The sequence below is a fragment of the Melopsittacus undulatus genome, chromosome Z (genome assembly GCF_012275295.1).
Source record: "Melopsittacus undulatus isolate bMelUnd1 chromosome Z, bMelUnd1.mat.Z, whole genome shotgun sequence".
Lineage (NCBI taxonomy): Eukaryota > Metazoa > Chordata > Aves > Psittaciformes > Psittaculidae > Melopsittacus > Melopsittacus undulatus.
The window spans coordinates 42,910,771-42,935,168 of record NC_047557.1 but is presented as its reverse complement, the minus strand read 5'-3'; positions in this window follow the sequence as shown (position 1 = coordinate 42,935,168).

Sequence of the window (24,398 nt, the reverse complement as noted above, 5' to 3'; positions counted from 1 at the left end):
TAAAAAATCTGGTTTAGCTCTGCTCCTCATGAGGATTTGGGCTTTAATATTTGTAGTCATAATAGTGCTGTTAATATACCGCATTAAAAAGACACTTTGAAGCTCTGACAAGGCTAGTGAGAGCAAACAGAATGGAAGCTGCCCTGTCAGTCACTTGGTGTTCAATGGGAACCAGCTGTTTTTTATTGCAAATTACTATTTGCGATTTAAGCGAGACATATTACCAAAAAAAAAAAATAGCCAGAAAAAAAGCAAAAATGGCCTTTGGGGACTTAGGAAACTTTCTGTGGTCTCATACGTATTTAAGTTGATGGTTTTTCAATAAATCTCTTCACTTCCTTCTCCTGCCACCTCAGCTGCCATATTAAAGTGATCAAGTTGACCACAGATTTACTGAATGGAAATATGCAGTTCACTTAGTCTTTAAACCCCATAGATACCTAAGAGGGATTTCTCCAGTTTCCAGCATTCATCTTGAAACTACTGCTTAATGTTAAATCATTAGACCTCAGGGTTGGGTTTTTGTTTTTTTCACACAACCCAAAAGCAGGCACTTAAAATCTCAGTCATCTTCCACAATACAGGAAATGAGTATGCCTGATGCAGCAGAACACCAAAGGCAAGTTTCTATTAATGCTGAAGAATCTTGAAAGGGTTAGTTACTTGGTTAAAAGGTGCAACATGCTTGAAGATAATCTGACCTTTTGGAGATCCTTGTTTATCTGAGAGCTGCCCATGCGTGTGACTGCTGAACTATGTGTTTTAAAGGGAACAGGTCTTCACTGAGCCATATCTTGGCTTCTGTGCTTTAACTGCGTGTAATGCCTTTCCTGTTGTTTTGGAGGGGAATGCAGATTTGCATGTTTGTGTGTGTGCATTTGTTTGCCTTTGTGTTTTCTGCAGGGTGGTGGAATAATCAAAGAAAATCACTCTCTGGGAATGACTTTTACATCTAAATGTTTCCAGTTGCGTTTTAAAGTAATTTTAATACATTTGACTGCTACTCACACTAAGTAAGCAGGGACCAGAGCACTAGTGTAGGCACCAGCAGCAACCATCCTACACATTCCTTCAGGCCCTTCATGCATGGAGTAAACTCCCTGCAGAGACCACCCCACTCCACCTTCCCCTCTGACAGGTCCCTCCTTGAAAATCTTCTGCATCATGACAAAAAACACGACAAGGGCTAAGCAAATAGCTGGTGTGGGGCAACTGCTGTTTATTGTGCTCATCTATGTTGGTTTGCCAGGGCCTTCTGCTCCTCTTGTCTGCTCATTACATCAGTCTGCTATCTATCTAGTGTCTTATGATTTAAATCAGGCCTTGGATATAATTTATTTGTATGGTAGTATAGTCTCTAGAATGTCTGGACAGTATCCATGGACAGTACTGCAGGACAACCAAATGATAATAATTGATGCAGCGGAGAGCTGGAAGAACAAACAGAAGTGGTAGGCCTTTGCTTTAGCTGAGGCTGAATATTTGGACAGGGAGGGACAGTTATCCACCAAGAATCCCACACACATTAGCACAGGTAGTTCAGATGAGTTCAGCTTTTGAGGCTCCTCCAAGGAATTCAAGGCATTTGGATGGTTCTGGGAAGAGCATAGAGGAAAGTCGTTTCCCATGCAGAGTGAGGGACCAGAGCTTCCAGGTACTGCTGTGTGCTTGAAGGATCTGAGAGCACCTTGAACTGCCTTTGCAAGCAGATGTCTCAGCAGGCTTTCTCAAAGGTACCTGTACCAATCAATATAAGTTTGTCACCCATCTGTCTTAGCGGTGTTTGGAAATTCAAGTCCTGTTTGCAAGTCAGTTTTGTAAAGGGTGCTGACAGCCTGCTCAGACATTGAAGTTTAAAAGGGCTACTACTTCTTCTTCTTAATAATAAACAGTATTATTATTACTTTTGCCACACCAGACTGGTGCTCCTCTGCATGGAGGCTTTTGCTGCATTTTCATATGGGCTGTCCCAAACAGCATAAGGGCAGCAGCGTGCCCTCACTCTTGTGGATTTCAGGGAAAATAAAAAAAAGAGAAATACAAAAGTGTTTTGCATCAGCAAAATGAATTTTTCTCCTTCCAAAGTGTTTGTACAGGAATCTGTTTCACTAGGGAATCTTTTATCAACATTACCATTTTTGTCTTCCTAGGAATAATCGAGTACAAGTTTATATCTGCTCCCCTCCTTTTCATGTACACAGAGTTCTTGAATGCCTGATGTTTTGTGTTATTTGACTACCTGCGAAGTCATTGTCCCTTATTTCATGGTTCTGATAAACAGAAAGCAATTTTCTTCCTCCTGCTCCCCTGGTTCAGAATTGCTTTAAGCAATAAAAATTTCTGGGCTATAAGTCAAATTATATTCTTATATGGTTGTGTATGATTACTGTAGAGATTGCATGTATGTTTCTGAAAGTAGAACTTTGGAAGCATCCATTTCCATGTGTCAGCATGAAGGAAAATGTATTGTAAAATAAGTTTATCCCAATTAACACAGAGTGGAAGTACGTCACACATACACCACTGATTTTTGTGATTTGATGTTTTCACTGGAAGGAAGGAGTAATCTGCACAATTTATTTTACTCTGAAAATCACTCACTCTCCAGGCAAGATTTAAATATTTACGAATGATCCATGGGAATATTTGGTTTGCAAAGCCTTTGCTTCCCTTGGGAAGTGTGCTTCTGCCAGGACATGTAACTTGCAGTCAGGCACAATGCACGCAAGAAAGGAAGGTACTGTTTAAGCATATGATTTATATTTCCAGGATTCTCAAAACTGGCTAGTTTACTTAACACTCAGAATTTGTCCTCTTTTAATAGCTTCCTCACATAAAGCAGAAGTGGTAGACTTATCTTTAGGAGGAATGGGTATGTATATTTCCACAATAAACCTGGTGGTGACAGAACAGAAAGAGCAGGTCGAGGTGAACCCTTTAAGGCAGCCATAGAGCAATGAGCAGGAGATATGAAGGTCCCACAAAACACCTGCCAAACTCACAGGTGATACGATGTTGCTACAGTTGTTGACTGCAAAGCCTTTGTTGAAACTACAGTATATGATGATTTCACCAGCAAGAAGTCTTTTGTTTGATGTCTGTGTTGTTACAGAGCTGCAGGCTGTCATTTGGGCATGATGGTAATGATGTTTAGAGCACTGCTACTGCACTTACTTTGCAGACTTCGGTTGTTCGAAGACTACTTTTCTTTAATAAGAGACAATATTTTAGCATGGGAGATTAACATGAAGTGCTAAGCAAGCAGAAGCCCCATGATTTGGCTGCACCAGGTGAATTCTCCTGCAAATTAATGAGTGGCTTCTTCTGGGCTTGGTTCCGAAAGTTAAGTCCTGGGAACAACGTCCTTATCTTCAAGCTCAGCAGCCCTGATCCCACTGCATCAGGCATTTGCATTTTGCAATTCCTTTCCTCCATACAGTTTTGTGTTGAATATCCAGACAATAGTGGTGGGTAGAACACAGTTTTGATGAACATGAATTATTTTAACTGTTACAGTAAACTGTTATTTTAAAGTAGCTCAAAGCATGGTGTTGACAGAAAAGAAAGAACAGGCAGATTTAAGTGCCCAGTAATAAAACCAGCCATACTAACCTAATCCTGAGATTAAATGAGCACCACACTGTTGACAAAGCTAGTTTCTGCTTGGTGCTATGCTAGCCTAGCTCCTTGACGTAGTTAAAGCCCGACTTGTTTAGAAAGTTACTATTAGAGAATTCTCTCCTTTGGAAGCGAAGCGAATAAAATAGTAACTGAGGTAAATGTTGCAAGGCTCCCAGGCTGTGTTTTTGTTTGTGATTTACAATTCAGGTAGAGACGTCTATACTGGTAGAAATAGTCTTGCTGGTGCATCTGACATTGTGTTTTGGAAGGGTATTTTTAAGCAGAGATTGGAAACAGACGGGGGGTAGTTAAGCTCTGAGGACTGAAAATCAAGTCAGTCTGTCTACAGCACTCTCCTGTTCCCTCAAGGAGAAAGCTCTTAGTGCATTTCAGCTCTTGTGATGACAGTGATGCTATGTTTCAGGTTTCTCGTTGCACTGTAAATGACATTATATTAAAGAAGTGCCTTTGGGTAGGAATACACAAGTGAAGAAAATGCATTTTATTAGAAACAACTCCTACTATTCGTTGCAAAATGATACATGATTGCGAGCAGTCTAACTACAGTCAGCGCTGCTCTCACCTGTTGGTTATATATCAGTTCTTTCGACTTTCCATCTTTTTGCTCAGTGTAATGGAATTATAAGCCTGTTTTAGCCCTGTTATTTATAGACTAGTTGCATGCTACTGATCATAAAAAATATATTTAATCTAAGGCAGTTACCAGATATGAAAAGCTTTGCCCAGATCTTCAGTGAGATCTTCCAATGGTGTGAGTTAAGTAAATAGAACCAGAAGTGACAGCAGAAAACACAGAGCAGTCACAAAAATCCTGTAAGTTGATGGAGAGGTACACACTTCATTTTTAGCGTGTTGATCATTGACAAATACACTAAAATGATGAGTTCTTTAGGGTGGACTCTGTTTATCTGTGCTGACAGGGAAACTGGAAAATTGAAAATCAGGTTGATAGTGACAAAAATATTTAGCTATATTATTTAACTCTTTCTAAATTCATTGCAATGTAGATCACTTTTGATGGCACTAAACAAAACCCTGAGCAAACTATCATCTCTGATACATGACTTAGACACCAGCTGCATGCTGCCTAAAGGACAGAGGAGATGATCTGAAACAATTTTCTGCCTCTGAATTCTGGCTATGCAAAGTAGTTTTCAGTGAACCTGAAATAACAATTACAAAAGGAAAAACATTACTAATGGCAACAAAATACTTGTGTTTTAAGTGAGGATGTAAGAAAAGAAGCAAAAGTGTGATTTAAACAGAAACAGGCTGCAAAATAAGAAATGTAATTGCTACATCAAAACTAAATAATAATTTAGCACTCTTTGTAATGACATGTCTACCTGTAACTCTTTTCTCTCTGGTATTATCTGAGCATACAGAAACATAGAAGAGTGTTTTATGACTTTAGAAACTGAGACAGGAGTTAAATGGGTCAATCTCAGAAGCCACAGCACTTCCTTAACAAAGCTAGATACAGAATGTGCACAATTTAGTATGTAAGGTCAAGATTACTCCTAGCTAGTGTTAGGCACCTGAAGAGCCCGAGTTAGGAGTCTTCATTGCCAGAAGATACGTCTCTACAGTGAAGTACTGTATGCTCATAGCATAACAATGTATTTAGCTGAATTTCCAAGAGCATATTGTAAGGGCCTGTTTCTGCTTTGATTTTTGGGGAGCACAACAGATCTGATTTTTTAGACAGCTATCTCAATTGCATGCCTAGAAGATGAACCAGGATGAAAGGTCTTAGTTCAGTCCCATGGTTGCTAAGAACTGTAAACCTATTCCATTGTGAATTAATGCCACCCATTCACCATCCTCCAGGCTGCAGTAAGGATTTCTCCGACTCCTGACATCTGCAGGCAGCAGTGTCTACTTTTGCAACAGCCTTGCTGCAAGATAATTCTTTGGCTAAAGAACAAAATTCAGCATCTTCCTCTAATAACCAGGAAGTTTCTAGTTGTTAGTATAACAGACAGTTAGTGTAACAGGTAAACCCAAACTCCTTTGCTCTCCCCAGGCTTTTTTTACAGCCAGATGTTTTTGCTGTTGTCAGGTTTTTCATTGGGTTTTGTTGTTTGTTTGTTGTCATAGTGGTTTTATTTGTGTGTGTGTTTCATCTTCTTTTGTTTTCCCAACAGACAGAGCAATTTCCAAGAAAAATACACAGATAAAAATATTTTGTATTTCTAGGCAATAATTTGGCTTTTGCACCATTATCTCAGTGACTTTTGGGGAGTGGCTCTTCGGCTGTTAAAGGCCAACTGCCAAGACTCTGGAGAACAAGAGATATCAGCAGCCTTCCAAGAATGTTGCTATTAGGATATTGCACACACATACAAAGAAACATTTACACAAATAGAGCAATTGTGTGTTGCTGTTTGTTGTTTGTGGGCTTTTTTTCTGGAGAATGACCTTACACAATTTCAGTGTTGCTCCTGGATCCTGTTTAAACTACATCTTTAAAAGGAGCAGAGATAATATAGAGCTAAACTGTGTATCTAAAAAAATGAGATAATACCTGCTTGTCAAAAAAGGAAGATCAAACCTGCTTGTCCAAAATGCAGTCCCAGAATCCCTGCAGAGCTCAGCCTAATTTATCTGAGCCTTGACTGTACTGAGATACCTTGCAAGGCAGGATGAACATTATGTACTGATGATTAGTGTAGATTCACACCAGAAAGCCATATACATCCCTGCTTCTGTTGGGCAGCTATAAGGCCATCAGAGAATCTCAGCTGATGGGAAACACCAAGAAGGGACCTGGGTTATTCTGGGCTTGAATAACTTGGAGGTGTAGGCTGTGCAGACAGTGAGGAAACCAGGAAGATCCCAGCTGTGGGTCTTAGCAGTGGCTATGAAATGCCAAAAGCACACACTGTAAAGAGCCCCAGTGCTCAGAAACTAACTCAGGCTCAGGCATTTCAAAGAGCAAGGTTCATCCCTCAGAAACAAGTCATTAGGGTGTGCGTGTGTAGATATTTATTTGTCAGTGAGAGACCAGGTATGTGCTGGACAAAACAATGTTGTTGGCTGCACAGCCTGGAGGGATGGAATCTGCTGCCACTAGCAATGCTGCAAGAGACAAGGGGAAAGTTTAGGAAAGCACCCTTTACACTTGGGACATATAGGTGACCCTCATCTTGAATGCATTGTCTATTAGTGATCAAAGGTCTGACAGGACTTAGAAAGAAATGGGTGTCATCTTCTCAGCTATTCTCAGCTACTTCAAAGGCTTCTGCTTTGCCGTTAAGGCAAGCAGCATGTTACTTTTCTATCTGGGCTAGGCCAGGATGTGCAGTGACCTGCACAGTTTTGTGAACTTAGGAGCAAACCAGATGATTCAAAGGCAGTTATTTTTGCCAAAAAAAGAGCAAGTGATAGCTTAATTGACCAATCAATTCAGAATAGGCTCTGCAATGAAATAAAGGCCAATTTAATTATGTGCTGCTGCCACAAAACACAATTTGATTTTACTTCAGGAAAGTGATGACCTTTTCTTTAATATTTGGTTACAGCCTTTCAATTGAGTGTAACCAGGGGAGAGCAGAAAGCTGAAATATTATGACTTTTTTCATGTTAAACTTGAATGTGTTTAATACTTATTAAAAGATTAAATGACTTTAAAAAACAAATTGAGTGATTCAAGCTTGCAGAATAAGGCTTAATCTTTGGCTGTTCTGCCTCTGCAGAATAAAATGATCCCTGCAGTAAATGTGGTGTTTATTAAAGTATATTTATTGAGCTTTGTTGGTAAAACTATCTTCATTACCTCTCTTTTGTTATATTTTGGGGGTAGATGTTTTGGTTTGGGTTTTTTTTTTGTTTGTTGTTTTGGTTTTGTAGAAAAGACTTTTGCTCTACTACAGTAATTTTGTATACTTCACAGCTGGGCACTCCTAGAAGTAATTATATGCATGTTGTGCCTTCTGTGACAGACTCTCTTTAGTAAATATATAATTTTGAAGCAATCAAGATTTTGGTACCAGAGCATTTAATTTAATAGAATTATAGATTTTTAGAGTCTGAAAGCCCTAGTCATTCCCTGCTAGGACCTCCTCTACCTATCCTAAAATTTCAGTCAGCGAGTCCTGCAAGAAAGCCCAGTGGAATATGCATAATGGATAAGTAGAAAACAGATAGTGGTAGAATAAGCTTTTTAAGCAGATACCTGCTCTTGACATAGAGAGATCCTGCTGCCAGTTTGTCTACAACATCTGCTAGGTGCTTCACAGAGCTGCTGTTTTCCAGAATACAGGCTTCAGTCATTAAGTACAAATGTACATTTTTAATGACTGAATGTAAGTTCTTTAGTAATAACTGGATGTAAGTTCTTCATTTGGTATTTGATGGACTTGTTTGCACTCATTTCTATATCTTTCTGTAGTATCTTCCCTGTTATTTATAATTTTTCTAGCCTCTAAGCCATTATGTACTTTATCTTCAGTGACTTCATTCTTGTCAAATATCTATTGATATATCTATGAATGGATTCCTTTCAAAGTACACCCAAATGATAAAAATTCCTTAGAAAGTCTTATGAATGGAGACTTCAAGTTTATTGTGAACAGTGATTAATTCATTGAAAAGATGCTACTTGGGTGCATTGTTTTTGCATAGGATAGCCTCACAGAAAGTATCAGTCTGCCTTTACCAATTAAGCTTATAATATTCTGAAAAAACTACTTCCAAATTTATTGGAATCACCTGTTTTGTCCTGGTTGCTACATAATTATGTTGAATTATAATTCTGTCTCAAGGGCCTGGAGCTAAAAACTGTAAGATAATGAGTCTCTTTTCACACTTCTGCCTTCATGAAAAGAAGTCAGAAAAAAAGCACATTTCAAAGAAATATCAGGCTGATTCCATTCAAAAGGTTTGGCTACTGGAGTCATTTGTGTTAGACAAGAGATGAACAGGGTCCAGAATACTAGCTCTGCTCTGGATTGGCTGACAATGTTCAGAAATAATTACATTTCTGTAGGGTTTATTTTGTATATTTGCATTGCAGAAAGATGCAGACTTAAAAAGCATAGAGAAAAGCATTTTATGGTAAACATCTCCCACCATAGATAGTTTCAAGCTGAAATAAATCACAGTGTGTATTTGTGCCACTCCCACCAATGGTCATTTTAAACATACTTCTCTGGGAAAGTAATCTTCTGAAGACAAGGTCTTTGATATCAATGGTGAATTGTGCAGAGAAACAGCAATGGAAGAACTTATAAAGAAATATAGACAGTTGGAAAGATCATGTTAACAACCCTAAAATTAAAGGTGAATTTTCTTATTTAATCCCTTACTTAAGAAGCTAATATGGTATCTGTCTTGTTTCTGGGCTCTTCCATCATTGTGCCTTAAAAGTGAAAGAAAAAGTAGTTCCATTAGCTAATTATAAAGGATAGACAAGACTATAAGAGCACTCTGTACTGTGTCTTCTGGTATCTGTCTCAGAATTCATGTCCTGTATTCCAAGCCAATAAATGAAGACGTGGAAGTATCTGTTATGGCACTGTTGCATCACCAGCACAGAGAAACAGAAGACAAATCTCTATGCTATCTGTCTCTGGGTGCGCAGGGTGATGAACAACACATCCTTCTTTGTCTGGATTCCAAGCGTCCATCTTACTTTGCAAAAGCAAATTCCAAGTAACTGAATGCTGGGGTTGCAGCCCCCAAACAACATAGATTAGGCCTTCAATAAAGTAGTGAAGATCCTTGCGTAGGAAACAGGAAGCTGATAGTGGTTAATGAGGAGACAAATAGACACAGTAGAAAGAAATTCAATCAGAGTGAATAGGTTTCATAAAGCCCTTCCCACTGCATATTCACTCTATATCCAGACCCTCCAGTTCTTTGTAAAAAAGCTGATGAACAACGTAGGCAGCATGCATAATAAGGTACGCTGTGTTGCCTAGGACAATAAATATTTATGGGAAACTCTCCTTGTGCAGTTTCAGTGATTAGCCTCACAGGGGACTCAGAGAACAAATATCAGCAGAGGTCAATCTGGGCTTGACAAGTGCAGTCAATGGGAATATTTTCTCTAACACTACATGTGAGGACCTTACATATTATTATGCAGTTCAAGGTAAAATATCTTTTACACACTTATCACATTGTAAAAGGCACTTGAGAGATATTAAAAAGTTTCAGCAAAAATCCAAGTTTCCTACAAACTTATTCAGCTATACAGAGATCTAAGCATTGTAACCTGTTAAACAGAAATATAAAATATATCTAGGTGTAGCAAAATATGATTTGCAAAGTGTCCTTGAAAATTAGATGAGAATTTTGGTGGACTAAAGAAAAATATTTTGATTTCTGGTGATTTGATATACCTGCTAGAATGAATGCAGTCTTTCTGGAGGTTCAGCTGCCATGGTCTGTTTGAAAAACGCCAGTGACATATTTATCTAGTTTACACTTTTGTGTTTCCAGTATCTTCCTATTATTTCAAATTCTCAAACTGCTTAGCTCAAATTAAACAAAATAATCTATTTAACTAGTACAATACTCATCACATCATCATCTGGTCTATCATTTCTCTTGTTAGCTGACAGTTCTGGAAAAGTGATGCCCGTGACAGCATCTCTAGACTTTGTTCTTTATCTCGGATCCCTGCCTTTGTCCTTTTCAGAACAGATTACTAGAATTACTCCCTCTTAGATGGCCTCAGATAACCAGACTCTTAAGACACAACCACATTTGACCCTCAGGTCTGACATGGCAAGGTAACCAGTTTCTCCCTGCAGGAAGCTGTGAACAAAGGGAAACATAGTAGGCCAAACAGCAGTCTTAACATAAATATTTAATTTTAGCATCAGGAAAAATAATAATCTAAAAGATTTTTTAAATTTTAAAATGTCTATCTTACTTACGGAATCAGTTTGTTGAGTCCTTGAATAAGGGCTAAATTCTTAATTACTCTCTCAAGTCTGGAGTCATCTTACTGCAGTTAGCCTCCCTTTTCTCCTTAGGGGACTTACTTTAAGCCTAACTGAAATTCCTTGCTCCTCCATATGCTTGGACCCATAACCAAACTCGTTGAGCTCATCAGGAAGTTGCCATAAAAGCATCAAATTGAACAACTCTTGTATTGTGTCTGAAGTATCTGCTAGGGAGTATATATCTGGTTTCAATTCTCACTCTTCCTGGGCCTATTTTCTGGCAATCCAATTACTGAATTAACTTAGTGTATGAATACATATGCGGGGAGCAGACAGCTCAATAGCCAATCCAACTTGTAATATTGTTAAATTACTTCAGGCAAGTCCAAATCTTGGCAATTTCAATCTCTGATGTGTTTTGTATAATGTGTAAGATTTTGAAAAAGCTAAAACCAAAAGGATCGTTTACCTTCTATTACAGTACATCATACAAAATCATCTTGATCTTCTCATTAAATGGGGATGATACATATTATGTGGAACTCCTTGAATTGATCACTCATTGAAGACATCTGTGACAAAAAAGAAATATTGTGAAATTACTTTTTGGAATAAGCCCACTTCAGGGAAGGGAACCAATCCAGCATGATGCCTATATTTGGTAACATGTGTCATGCATCTCTCACTCACCAAAAAAGGGATATCACAGACTCAAGTGTGCTAGAACTCAAGAAATTGGTTCTCAGACTGGTTGTTAAACTATGTATTTGGAAAAAAAACCACCAGATTTTGTGCCTGAGCTGACAGAAGGAGTAAATCCTAGAGTCATTCAAATCAATAGCAGAACTCTTATATGCCTTGATGAAGTCAGGATTTCACACAGAGAATTTAACTTTACCAGAGAACATCAGTACTTACTATATCATCACTTCTTGGTATACCTGTTTTGTCTGTTTCTTTCCTGATATGTACTTTGACATAAAGTTCATTATTAAAAAGCCTGAGTTGATAAGGGGGTTGGAGGAGAATTACTGGAGTATGAACCTGAATACTTTGGGCTCCAAATGCAAAAGCTGTGTTGAAGGATTTTTTAAAATAATAGTATTAAAATTGTATAATATTTTACTGTTACTGTTCAATGACTAGCCATACAATAAATTAAAAAAGAACATAAAAATTAAAAAATTAATGATAAGAACATACTAGAAAGTAAGCATTCACAAGAACAGGTAGCTAGAGGAATGTTTTGAGACTCATCATAGCACAGATGGAAAGACCACTTGAATGAGGCAGGAGAAATTACTGCTTAAAGAGTGGAAAAATGTGAAGAATGAGTGACTAAGAAATCTCAGCACAGGGGAAGAGAAAGTAAGCTGCACCAGCATGTGCTGCCTCAGCTGGATACATCTACCAGCTACGTAACTCTTCACTGTGAATTAGAAAGACTGTGTGGTACAGAAAGTGGACATGTTTATGCCTTGATAGTTCCCACTAAAGCCCAAAGCTCTTATAGTTGCCTGTTCCTAAAGCTCCGGGTGAGCTATTGAGTTCCCTCATATAAATGGAACTGACTGTCATGAAAAGAATGTAAGCAAAGACACAAAAAACTAAAAAGAAAACGAGCAAAAAAATCCTACTGCTCTGGCACATACTGCAGTTATGGCAGTCTATTTCTTCCTGCATAGATGTGTTCATTCTTCTGTTTAAAATGCAGTTACTGTGATATTGATTTCCTAGATATGTTTTTAAAAGCATTTAGGTTTGGGCAATTAGTTACTGCTTAACGCAGAGCTCAAAACAGAGCTATCGATCCAACCAACTGATCAATTGATTCATTATTTCCTTCATATGACTTGATAAGGTTCTAGTCCAAAAGAATAATTGAAAGAAAAATAAGTTGGGTTTTATGAGAAATATTATACAATAAAAAGAAAAGACTTATTAATCTTGAAAGGAAAGTGTGGGGATAAAAGTAATTTTCCAGTAACTGGCTGTTAATTGAAACAACCACTCAAAGGAAAAGCTCAAACAGGGCAACAAAAAGAAAAAACACCAAATAGTATACACTGTGAAGTTTATTTATTGTAACCAAGATAAAAGATATGCCTTTACCCATGTTGTGAAACAATTTTGATATATTGGCATTTTATTAATTCTAAATAAAACACAGAATAATAATTATTCTAATTAACAAAAAAACCCAGCACAGTGGACTTCCTCTGGAATCATCAAAAGTTTTGGGAAAGTATGTGTGTCGGAAAACAGGATATGATCATGGAAACTGTTCTGACCTCTTCATCTGAGTTGAATGGCAGCTTCTTTAATCATATGAATAGAAAGGCAGGCTTTAGTGCCACCTCACATTGAAACACAGAGACAGGGAAGGACCTCTGAAGATCCTCTAGTTCAGCAACCTGCTGGAGCAGAGTTAGCTACAGTAGATTGCTCAGAGTCATCTCCAGATAGACTTGAGTCTTTCCAAGGATGGAGACTCTACAACCTTCCTGGTCAATTTGTTCCCACCTTTTTGCTTGCCTCTCCTCTTGCCAGCCCCAGGATAGATTTTTTTGTAGGATGCTCATTGTTACATTTCTCCCCCAGTATAAACTACCTGAACAGCTAAAGCATCCTGGTACCTCACTTCTAGTCACAGAAACTACTAGTCTTCTGCTGTACTGGTGCAGCTAAGAGACACACATCTACACTATGGAAACCTTTCAGCTGGATGTTGCTTTCTGTCTCGGTCTTCATTTAAAACAAACCTCCCCAGAACACAAAACCTCATTGTCTTGAAAACGTATGCTGTACATATTGCCTTCTGCGTATGTTGAAAGATTAAGGAAATATCCACAACAGCCATTGCTAGTCCCAGGGTCTATTTTTCTGAAGTATTGTTGTCTCCAAAACGTTAGAGATATGCAGGTGTTGTACTAGAAGGCCGAACAAAATCACATTGGGAAAGATTGATTAAATAATGATGGATGTAATTCATGAACAGGAAACCATTAATAACTGTAACAGCAAATACTGACTAAAAATATTCTACAAACAATCAGTTAAAACAAATCTGTATCACAGAAGGTGGTTCAAAGAAGCTGAAAATACAACTTGTTTAAACAGCTGGAGAAAGCAGGAGGTACCAAAAATTGTTCTGTTAACTGCAGGCTGTCACCAGGTTAAAAAAAAATAGGAAGAAACTATAAACACCCATGTTAGCTCCATGGTATTAAATTAGACCTTGGAGAACTAATTCTCTTTTCATTTTACTGATGAAAAACTGATGTGGCAATGGGTATTTCCCTAGTGCAAATACTTCTAACACAATGGCAGACAGCAAGTATAGTAAGAAAAGATAGAAAAATCTGGATCATTTAAAGTCACTCAAGGTAAAGAAATTTAACCTAGAGAACTACAGTAGACAAAGTAGAGTAGATGAAGGATTTGCTGAACTATTAGTTATTATCTTCAAGAACTTGTGAAGGACAAAGAAAATATCTAATGAGAGTAGGTCAACAGAAGTAGCTACTATTAGTAAAAGGATAACAATACAACCTGGAGAATGATAGACTCCCCTATCAGGATAAATTTAATACCTGGAAAATACTAAACCAGATAGTTGCCTAATCAGTTAGTAAGCATCTACATGAGGAATTAATTTTATAAAATAGCTTTTTCTATACTTCCTGATAAAGAGGAATTCAGGCAGGAAAGCCAGCAGGCCGGCGTGTGTGAACAAGGAGCTCCCAGACCAACTCCAGCATAAAAAGGAGGCCTATGGAGGGCAGAAGCAAGGATAGGTATACTAGGAGGAATATAGAGAAATAGAGCAGCCAGGGATCACATTATGAAAGCTAAAGCACTCACAGAACTCAATCTGACCAAGAACATGAAGGGCAACTACAAAAGCTTCTATAGGTACATTGTGAATAAAAGGAAGACAAGGGAAAAAGTGAACCCCCTCCAGAAGGAACAGCAGAAAGCACTGGTCACCCAGGACATGGAGAAGCCTGAGATGCTCAATGACTTTTTTGCCTTGGTCTTCACCAGCAAGAGCTCCAGCCACACAGGCCAAGAGGGCAGGGGCAGGGACTGGGAGGATGAAGAACCACCTGCTGCAGGAAAAGATCAGGCTCCATATCCTCCAAGGAACCTTAAGGTGAGCAAGTCCATGGGACCTGACAAAATGCATCTGTGGGTCTTGCGGGAACTGGCAGATGTAGTTGCCAAGCCATTATCCATCGTATTTGACAGGTCTGGTGAAGTTCCCACTGACTGGAAAAGGGGAAATATAGCCCCCACTTTCAAGAACGGAAAAAAGAAAGACCTGGGGAACTACAGGCTAGTCAGTCTGTCCTCACTGCCTGGCAAGATCATGGAGCAGATCCTCATGGAAACTGTGCTAAGGTGCATGGATAATAAAGGGGTGACTGGTGACAGCCAAGATTGCTTCACTAAGGGCAAATCTAGTGGCTGACAGATTTGGTGTCTTTCTGTGATCAGGCCACAGTGCTGGTGGATAAGGCAAGAGTGACTGACATCACCTAACTGGACTTACTAATCATAGAATAGTTAGGGTTGGAAAGCACCTTATCATCTAGTTCCACCCCCTCTGCAATGGCAGGAACACCTCACACTAAAGCATATCACCCAAGGGTTCGTCCAACCTGGTCTTGAACACTACCAGGGATGGAGCATTCACAACCTCCTTGGGCAGCCCATTCCAGTAACTCACCACCCTCACAGTAAAGAATTTCTTCCTTATATCCTGTCTAAACTTCTGCTGTTTTAAGTTTCAATCTGTTACCCCTTGTCCTGTCACTACAGTCCCTAATGAATAGTCCCTCCCCAGCATCCCTGTAGGCCCCCTTCAGATACTGGAAGGCTGCTATGAGGTCTCCATGCAGCCTTCTCTTCTCCAGGATGAACAGCCCCAACTTTCTCAGCCTGTCTTCATACAGGAGGTGCTCCAGTCCCCTAATCATCCTCATGGCCCTCCTCTGGACTTGTTCTAACAGTTCCATGTCCTTTTTATGTTGAGGACACCAGAACTGCACACAATACTCCAAGTGAGGTCTCACGAGAGCAGAGTAGAGGGGCAGGATCACCTCCTTCAACGTGCCGGTCATGCTCCTTTTGATGCAGCACAGCATACGCTATGCTTTCTGGGCTGTGAGTGCACACTGCTGGCTCATGCTCATTTTCTCATTGACCAACACCCCCAAGTCCTTCTCCACAAGACTACCATGAATTTCCTTTTTGCCCAACCTGTAGCTGTGCCTGGGATTGCCCTGATCCAGGTGTAGGACCTTGAACTTGGCCTTGTTGAACTTCATAAGGCTGCTATCAGCCCACTTAACAAGTGTGTCAAGGTCCCTCTGAATGGCATCCCTTCCCTCCAGCGTATCAACTGAGGGAAGGAATTCAAGGCATTTGACATTGTTCTGCACCAACTTGCCTCTAAATTAAAGAGGCATGGATTTGATAAATTGACCACTTGGTGGATAAAGAATTGGCTGGATGGTCACACTCGGAGAGTTGTTGTCAATGGCTCCATGTTGAGCTGGAGACAGATAATGAGTGGTGTCCCTCAGGGGTCAGTGTTAGGTTGCATCTTGTTCAGCATCTTTGTTGACAACATTGGCAGTGGGATGGAGTGCAGTCTCAGCAAGTTTGATGATGACACCAAGCTGTGTGATGCAGTTGACAGTCTGGAGAGAAAGGATGTCATCCAGAGGGACTTTGACACACTTGGGAGGTGGCCAATGTCAACCTTATGAAGTTCAACAAGGCCAAGTGCAAGGTCCTACACCTGGGTCGAGGCAATCCCAAGCACAGCTACAGGTTGGACAGAAAATGGATTGAGAGCAGCCATGAAGGAAAGGACTTAGGGTGTTAACTGACGAGAAGCTCACCATGACTCAGCAGTGTGTGCTCACAGCCCAGAGAGCCAGCCTTATGGTGGGCTGTATCAAACGATCACGACCAGCAGTTGAAGGAGGTGATCCTGCCCCTCTACTCTGCTCTCATGAGACCTCACCTGCAGTGCTGTGTTCAGATCCGGGACCCACAACACAAGAGGGACATGGACCTCCTTGAGTGAGTCCAGAGGAGGCCCATGAAGATGATCAGAGTTTTGGAGCACCTCTCCTATGTAGACAAGCTGAGAGAACTGTGTTTGTTAAGCCAGGACAAGAGAAAGCTCAGGGGAGACCTTAGAGCAGCCTTCTAGTACCTAAGGTGGCCTATAAGAAAGCTGGAGAGGGACTTTTTTCAAGGGCATGTATTGACAGGACAAGGGGGAATGGATTTAAACTGAAGGAGGATATATTTGGATGAGATATTAGGACAAAATTCTTGACTGTGAGGGTGGTGAGACACTGGCACAGGTTGCCCAGAGAAGTTGTGGGTGCCAATCCCTGGCAGTGTCCAAGGCCAGGCTGGATATGGCCTTGAGCAGCCTGGTCTAGTAGAAGGTTACCCTTCCCATGGCAGAGTGATTGGAGCTAGATGATCTTTAAGGTACCTTGCAACCCAACCCATTTTATTATTCTATGATTCTAATATTGATTTTTCAAGAATATATATGTAAGACCAGTCTGGTTAAACTCTTAGGATATAACTAGCCAAGTGAATAAAGAAAAGCAGGAGGTGTAACATACACTGACTTTCTTAAGGCTTTTACACTGTTGGGTCTGGTCTGCTCTTTAGTAAAGGAAAATGGACCACAGAAGAGATCACCTTAATATACATAGCTTGCTGGTCTATAACACAAAGATTATTCATAGATTTCTAACAGCAGCTTATTCTAATGAAGCATATAGGTGACTCTGCAGAGTTTGCTTCATTCCACATTTTCATTAATGACTTGGTATTAAAGAATGTACTTGAAACTCATGAATAACACAGGGCCAGGAAGGCTGAATTTTACTGAAGAATCAAGGATCAAAATTCTTAATAAAATGAAGCAATAGTTTGAAATAAAACATTAGAATCTGCAGACATAAGTGTGAAGTATTTTAATGAGGAAGCAGAAAGTGCAGAAGAGACAAAATAGCAAGCTGCAATAATGCAGAAAAAGGATTGTGAGCTACAGCTGATGTCAAACTAAACTGAGTCAGCAGTCTGATGTTGCTGGGGAAAAAAAAGGGAAGTCCAGTTTTTTAAAATACTGTCAGAATGTCATGCGTAAGATGCTGGAGGAAATTATTATTTTCTATGCATCACCTGGTGGGCTTCAGCTAGATAAACACATTTTATTTAAGGCATTATTCTTTATGAAAATTATAGGAAGGATTGCAGAGAAGCTAGAGGTGACAAATAAGAAGAGATCTTACTCTACTACAAAACATCACTACTGTACAAAAATTGAAAGAGCTGTGTTTCCTTATGTTGAGAGTGTAACTGAAGGAATGAACATAACAGTAGTCTTCCAAAATATGAATGATTGCTAAAAAGATTTATGCACTACCCATTGGCTTGTTTGAAACAAAGAAAATTTTGCTTCTTTGAATCGCTGCTTCAGAAAAACAATTTAAGGTGTAAGGGATAAAGGGGAATGGATAGCATCCAAATAGCCTGGGTTGTCTTAGTGGAAAATGTTAAGAGGCAAACAGTGATGGTACAGAACACAGCCCAGGAAATGCGGACTCCGAGAGCTCCCTCTTTTATTCCTCAAGGGTTGCTCTGGGGATTTTATGTTTGAAAAGGAATGACTAAAGTATACTTTTTTTAATAAGAGGGAATTGTGTCCATTGAAATAAATTCATGCTCTCCTGCAAACCCTCAGTTGCCACACCAAGAAGTCAGTAAGAAATGAAAGTCATTTCATGCTGTATCTGATTGATCCCTGGGAAACTCAGTGCACCCCTGCTACACTTCTGCTGACACAAGTTGGCTTTTGAAAGGCCAGAGCAGCTTCCTGGGGATGTGGTAGGCAGCCATGTGCAGTGTGTTGAACAGATCAGGGTCTGGCATCAATAGCATTCCCTGTTTGCAAGGCCTCTCCCTGTTGTGCCCATCTGACTGGTAATGTTACTGGCAGACCAGTGCTACCAGGTCATTAAATAAATGTCAGCATGTGGAACATGACTTTGATATTTTTGTTCAACTTCTGGTTTATCACCTGTTGCTTTATCAACCTAGCTCAATGGCCAAATCAGAAACAACTCCAGTCATACTGAAGCGGTATGATATATACCCCTCCCAGTGCTGAGAATGGGTATTTTACTGAGCGATTCGGCTACAGCTGCAGCTTTTTCAGCTGAACGCTGCAGCAGATGGAAGAAGCCTCTGTGTTCAGAAAATGTGCTGTTTTTCCAATACTAGGTGATTGCATGGCAAGTTGTACATTCCACCCACAACATACTTTTCTCTATGCACTTGTATGGTGCGCATTATTTAGTTGATTGCACACCTGTTTATTCTATACAAGAGAGGAAACAAAATATACTTAGATTCATTTTAATTTAATAAGTTGCTTTATTGAAATTGCCCGCAGTGTTTTCTTTGATTTTCAAGGTGGTTGAAGGAACAGCTATTTTGCATGTCAGAAAAAAATTGAAGATATGCTTCTCCATGTTTCCAGCCTCTAATGTGAAGTTATTAGGAAAGGAAGAGAAAACAGCATGCTAGAATGATGGATCTCAGAAAAGATGAAAATGAACAATGATCTCCAGTTACACTTTCATCTCCTTTATGTAGACAGTTATGATATTAAGAATCATTCACCACTCATCATGTTTCTCCAGCATTAAAATGAAGATGACTGTGATAATTTTGCCATTTCCTCCTGCAGTACACTAAAGATACATGTTAATATTGCTACCAATGGAAAAATAACCCATTTAGCTGAGTGCTGTTTAAGAGATTGCATTCACAACTTCTTTCATTTCATACAAATTAACCCAGTAATGATTCCTGATGGATGACCAAGTAACTGCTGTATTCTGCCATCTTGTAGGGAGATCTGCAGGCATGCTTCAGACTATTTTGTCAGTTATTTTCACTTTCCATACCTTGAACTGATAAAAATGGTAGATAAATACTGCTGTTTTTAACACTGAGATTGAATTACTGAAAACATAAAACTGAGTAAATCCCACTTAGTTCATGAGAGGCCACAAGTATCAAAAATCTGGTACTAGCCAAGGTATACTGTGGACTGGTATGCCTACCAGTCCACAGCAGGGTTACTGGATTCATCAAAGCCACTTTCAGATCTGAGAAGCAGAACAGAGAGTTCTCTGCTGCTATGCACTTTTTTACCTCCTCTGATGCCAGCTGGTAGTGCTGTGATTCAGTGCAGCTTGGTAAGACCCTACAGAAAGGAAGAGGTCTAAATGCAAAGGATCCTTTGTTCTAATTTAAGCGTTCCAGAAATGGCAATGCAATTTTATTTCAAGTGACAAACCAAACAGAAACCAGATCAACCAAAACAACAGACCTGGGGAAAACTGACATGATTGCCAAATCTGGCCTTGAGAGCATACATCTGGTAGCAACTCCTACTGTGTGCTATGATTTGTTGATGAGGGTTTGCCTTTCCTTCCAATTCTCTGTGCCGTGCTACTTCTGGCCATCAGCCCATGCTGGATTCCCCACAGCTACAGGTTTTGAGGTTGGTGCAAAACTGTTGTCTGTAGCAGGACGTTTTTACCAGTAGAGTCTTCCCCAGCACCTCAACCAGACATGATGTTTCCTTGACTCTGGAAGATGACCACTCTTGTTCTTCAAAGAGATGGTGTCCTGTCTTCCTGGGACTGACAAGAAAAGGTTTTGTGTAACTTAGCAGATTTAAACCAGCTACTTTTTTTAGTGGCATTGCAGGTCAAAAGGGTTTCTTCTTTTTAAAAACACCTCCAATGGAAGAGGCATAAAAATCAGTACTTTTGTGAAGCAGATAATAGTAGCACAGATTTGGATCATTCTTTGTTCTCTCTGTCAACTGTTGGCTCAAATTCAGTTTGTGACTGGTTCAAGGAAATAATTCACAGCCCTTCTAATGGTTGCCAGTTTGCAGTGCAGTGAGGAGGGGATCCCCCCTGCTGTTCTCCTTACTCTGTGTGGGAAATTGGCCTGATCACAGTAAGAATAAATATCCCTTTATGCTGGCTTCATTGGGTCTTTTCTATTTGTTTTATATTTCAGAACAGCTTAAATGTTAAGCTCTATTTCAGGATATTAAATGAAGCAAATAATGCAGTTTCAATCACCCAGTCACCTTTGAGCATACCACACTACCTAATAACCAAGAAGATGGGATTAGAGCAGTGAATTTATGTAACTGCAGTAAGGCATAATAGTATCTGAGGAAACAGGTGAAAGGGGAAATGAATCCAGATATAATATATTAATAGGGACTAGGGACTGATAAAATTAAGCCAGATCTCTCTGAAGAGATTCAAACCTCAGTGAGACAATTGAAGCCTACTTTATTAACTTCTGGCTGAAATTCACATGTCCTTCAGAAAGGTGAGAGTTGAAATTCCTCAGTGCTTATGGCAGGAGAGCTGAGGATGAGATCTGGGGCAGATGGGGAAATGTTGCTTTTATATTAGATTCAGTCTCTGTGATGTGACTCTGCTTTGGTTCAGATTTATGCAACAAATTCAAACATCTGGAGGTGAGTGGGTCTGCACCATAAGCTGCGTGAGCTCTGGGACAGCCTCTTCCCACAAGGTCTCCAGGTGTGCATGTTGATCTTCCACTGCCACGGGGTAGGTGCTGGCTCACAGGTAAGGGATGACCACTGCAGGTCCAAGCTGCTGTGGTACATATGGCCACCTATTTAGACACACCACTGAAATGATCCTGTGCTGAGCTTTGAAATAAATAAATAAAATAAGCAAGATTGTCATGTCATACATAAGTCACATATTGTAGGTGTCATTATATGGCAATTGACCAACAACTTTCCTGTAACTTCACTTCCTTTTCAGAAAATGCAGTAAATTTATTTGCTTCCATTACATTAATTGTATTATTAAACTTTGCATATACTTGAGTCATGCTTATTCTGCTCATCTTTAATATCACATTGACAAATTGTAGGTGAATTTTTAATAATATCACAAAATTTTTTTTCTTTTTCTTTGTATTTCAAGCAAGACATATTTTAGTATAGACATTTATTTGGAGAATATTGTGTTGATTTATTTCAACCAGCTCCTTGCAGACCATCTCAGCAAATTCTTTAGGGAGGTCTAAGTCTTTCCAGTGTATGCAGGAGGACAGGTTCACAGTGAAAAACAGCTTCAATACTGAAGAACTTTTGTTTTCTTGTTCTTCCATCTTCAGCTGCTTAAAGGCTGGAACATGGCAAACAATATGCAATGAATGACAGTTGGATTCAGTAGAGGAATTTTCTCTGAAGTAGCAAGGATAGGATAGCCTCTATATATTCAGGCTTTTTTTTTGTATGTATATACCCGCATCTATGTGTGTACATATATGGACATGGACACACATATACATAAGATTACAGGAAGCACAGGTAAAATACCTTATATGCAAAATAACTGTAGATGCCGAGAGGAAGCACCCATATTGAGGAAAAAACTTCATTTGTTTGAAATTCAGATGAAAAGCCTGTGCATTATTTTCACAGTAACCCAATTAAATTTTGCTGCAAGATGAGTTGCTGCTCTCTCTTTGCCCCTTTGCCCAAATTATGTGGTCTTCTGAGATGCCTGCTCAGTTCCTCAGTTTATCACCCTATCTAAGTCATACTGAATGAAAAGAAAGTTCTGGTTCCCCATCTGCCTCTGGGAAGGCTGATTCTTTAGCCTAATGTCCTTTTAAGGACAAGGAAAACTACTGTCCTTTGTTTTGAGGAAGCTAAAATCTTTGTTTTGAAATAAAAGCCATTCCTCTAGAAAAAATAGATGTCTGTCAAATAAAGTTGATGGATTATCTATGCAGTGGGAAATCTCAGCAGAAAGGGGTACATTCCACATTCTGCTATTTAGAAAATATATGAATTTGATTTAAAAACAAGCTGCCCTGAAAGTTTCAACAGATCAGCTCCCTGAATTGGTCTTGCCTCACTGCTAGAAAAAAACAATCATCATGTCAGAAAAGCTGTGCTGCTTCCCCCTCCAGCTCCTAAGTCCAACAACTTACTATGCTGCGGCAAGCTGCTGTTTCAGATGCACAATTTTCCAGGCAAAATACCAGCCCTCATATTTGTCAATGAAGATGGACTATTCATTAGGGGCTGTAGTGACAGGACAAGGGGTAACGGATTAAAACTTTGACAGGGGAGGTTTAGATTGGACATAAGGAAGAAGTTCTTTACTGTACGGGTGGTGAGGTACTGGAATGGGTTGCCCAGGGAGGTTGTGAATGCTCCATCCCTGGCAGTGTTCAAGGCCGGGCTGGACAGAGCCTTGGGTAACATAGTTTAGTGTGAGATGTCCCTGCCCATGGCAGGTGGGTTGGAACTAGATGATCTTAAGGTCCTTTCCAACCCTAACTATTCTATGATTCTATTAGTTCTGTGCTGTTTTTAGAGAGGTGTTGACCTAAAGCCATAGCAGCTCCAACTCATCTGAAGTAAATCTACATATCTGACTCCCACAGAAACTTTAGGCAGATGTGATGCTCTCTCACTTGTCAGAACATGGTATTTTCTGGTAGCCCTGCTAAAACAATTCTGAGAGATGTAGCTGTGTTTTAGTGTCAGTGAAATGAGTTGTGTTATTGTCAGTCTTGAGAAAGGTGGGCTAGACAACAAAAAAATACAGCTCCTGTCTGCACACCCTTACTCCCAGGCAGAGCAGACCAGGGCAGAACTACAACCTGGCTTTGCAGCAAACATCATTTATGTAAACCTGGATTACTTTTTGGGTAATTTTTTTTTTTTTTTACATTTTTTTCCCTTAAACGAATATGACCAAATTAACAAAATCTGTGTGGGAGCTTGCATTGCAGCCAGGATCCTCAGGCGCTACAAAACTTGGCTCTCTGCTCATGCAGGAGGCAGATGTGTTCCCCTTGTCTCTAAACTTTGTCCTAGAAAAAGAAAACGAGACCCCAGAATCAGTTGTCCAGGCCCATCTGCTTGGTTTTTGCCTCCAACTATTGTTTTTCTAAATTGAATATTCAGTCCCAAGTCAGAAATGTTCTGTCAAAGAAACAGCAGAGAATGTGAGTGCAGGGAGTGGAGGGAGCAGCTGGGGCAAGGCCAGGGCATGAAGACTCTCCCTGGACCACGCTTCTTCTCCAAAACAGGGTTGCTGGCTCTGACCCTGCATGGAAGAAGGGTAGGCAGAGGGACACCCCTACCAAATCACAGACCTTGCTCAGCTGCAGAAGCAAAGAGCTGACTTTGTAGGAGGGAGTTTGCAAAAGAGAGTTTAGGACCCAGCTGAAATGTTTACCACTGAACCATGTTCTCTGCGTCATAGTGCCTTCAACTTAGCTCATAGTCTTCATGCTGGTGACTAGGGCTAGTGTCCTTACTTGTCATATTTTTCTCCCTTTATTGTTGCAGAGTTCAGGTAAAGTTGCTTTTTCCAGGGCAGGATCTTCTGAACAAGTCAACCTGTAATTTTAAGTGCTCTCCCAACCAGTGTGTGGGAGAGCTGCTGCAATGGCCTTCATTCAGCCCCTAATGTATGAGCTATTCTATACACTCAATCAACAAAATGTGTAAATTGTCATGGCACAAATATTAAATTGCAAGGGCTGTAATGCCCCAGTTCAGACAATTTATTTTTTTTCTTGGCCTTCTGACACATTGATCTTAATTACACACCCCTCCATTCAGTTTCCCACATCTGAGCTTTACCTCTGTTGTGACAAGAGGAAGCTAACTCTTGGCAATAAAAAAAAAAATCAGTAAATTTTCTTTTTTTTAGA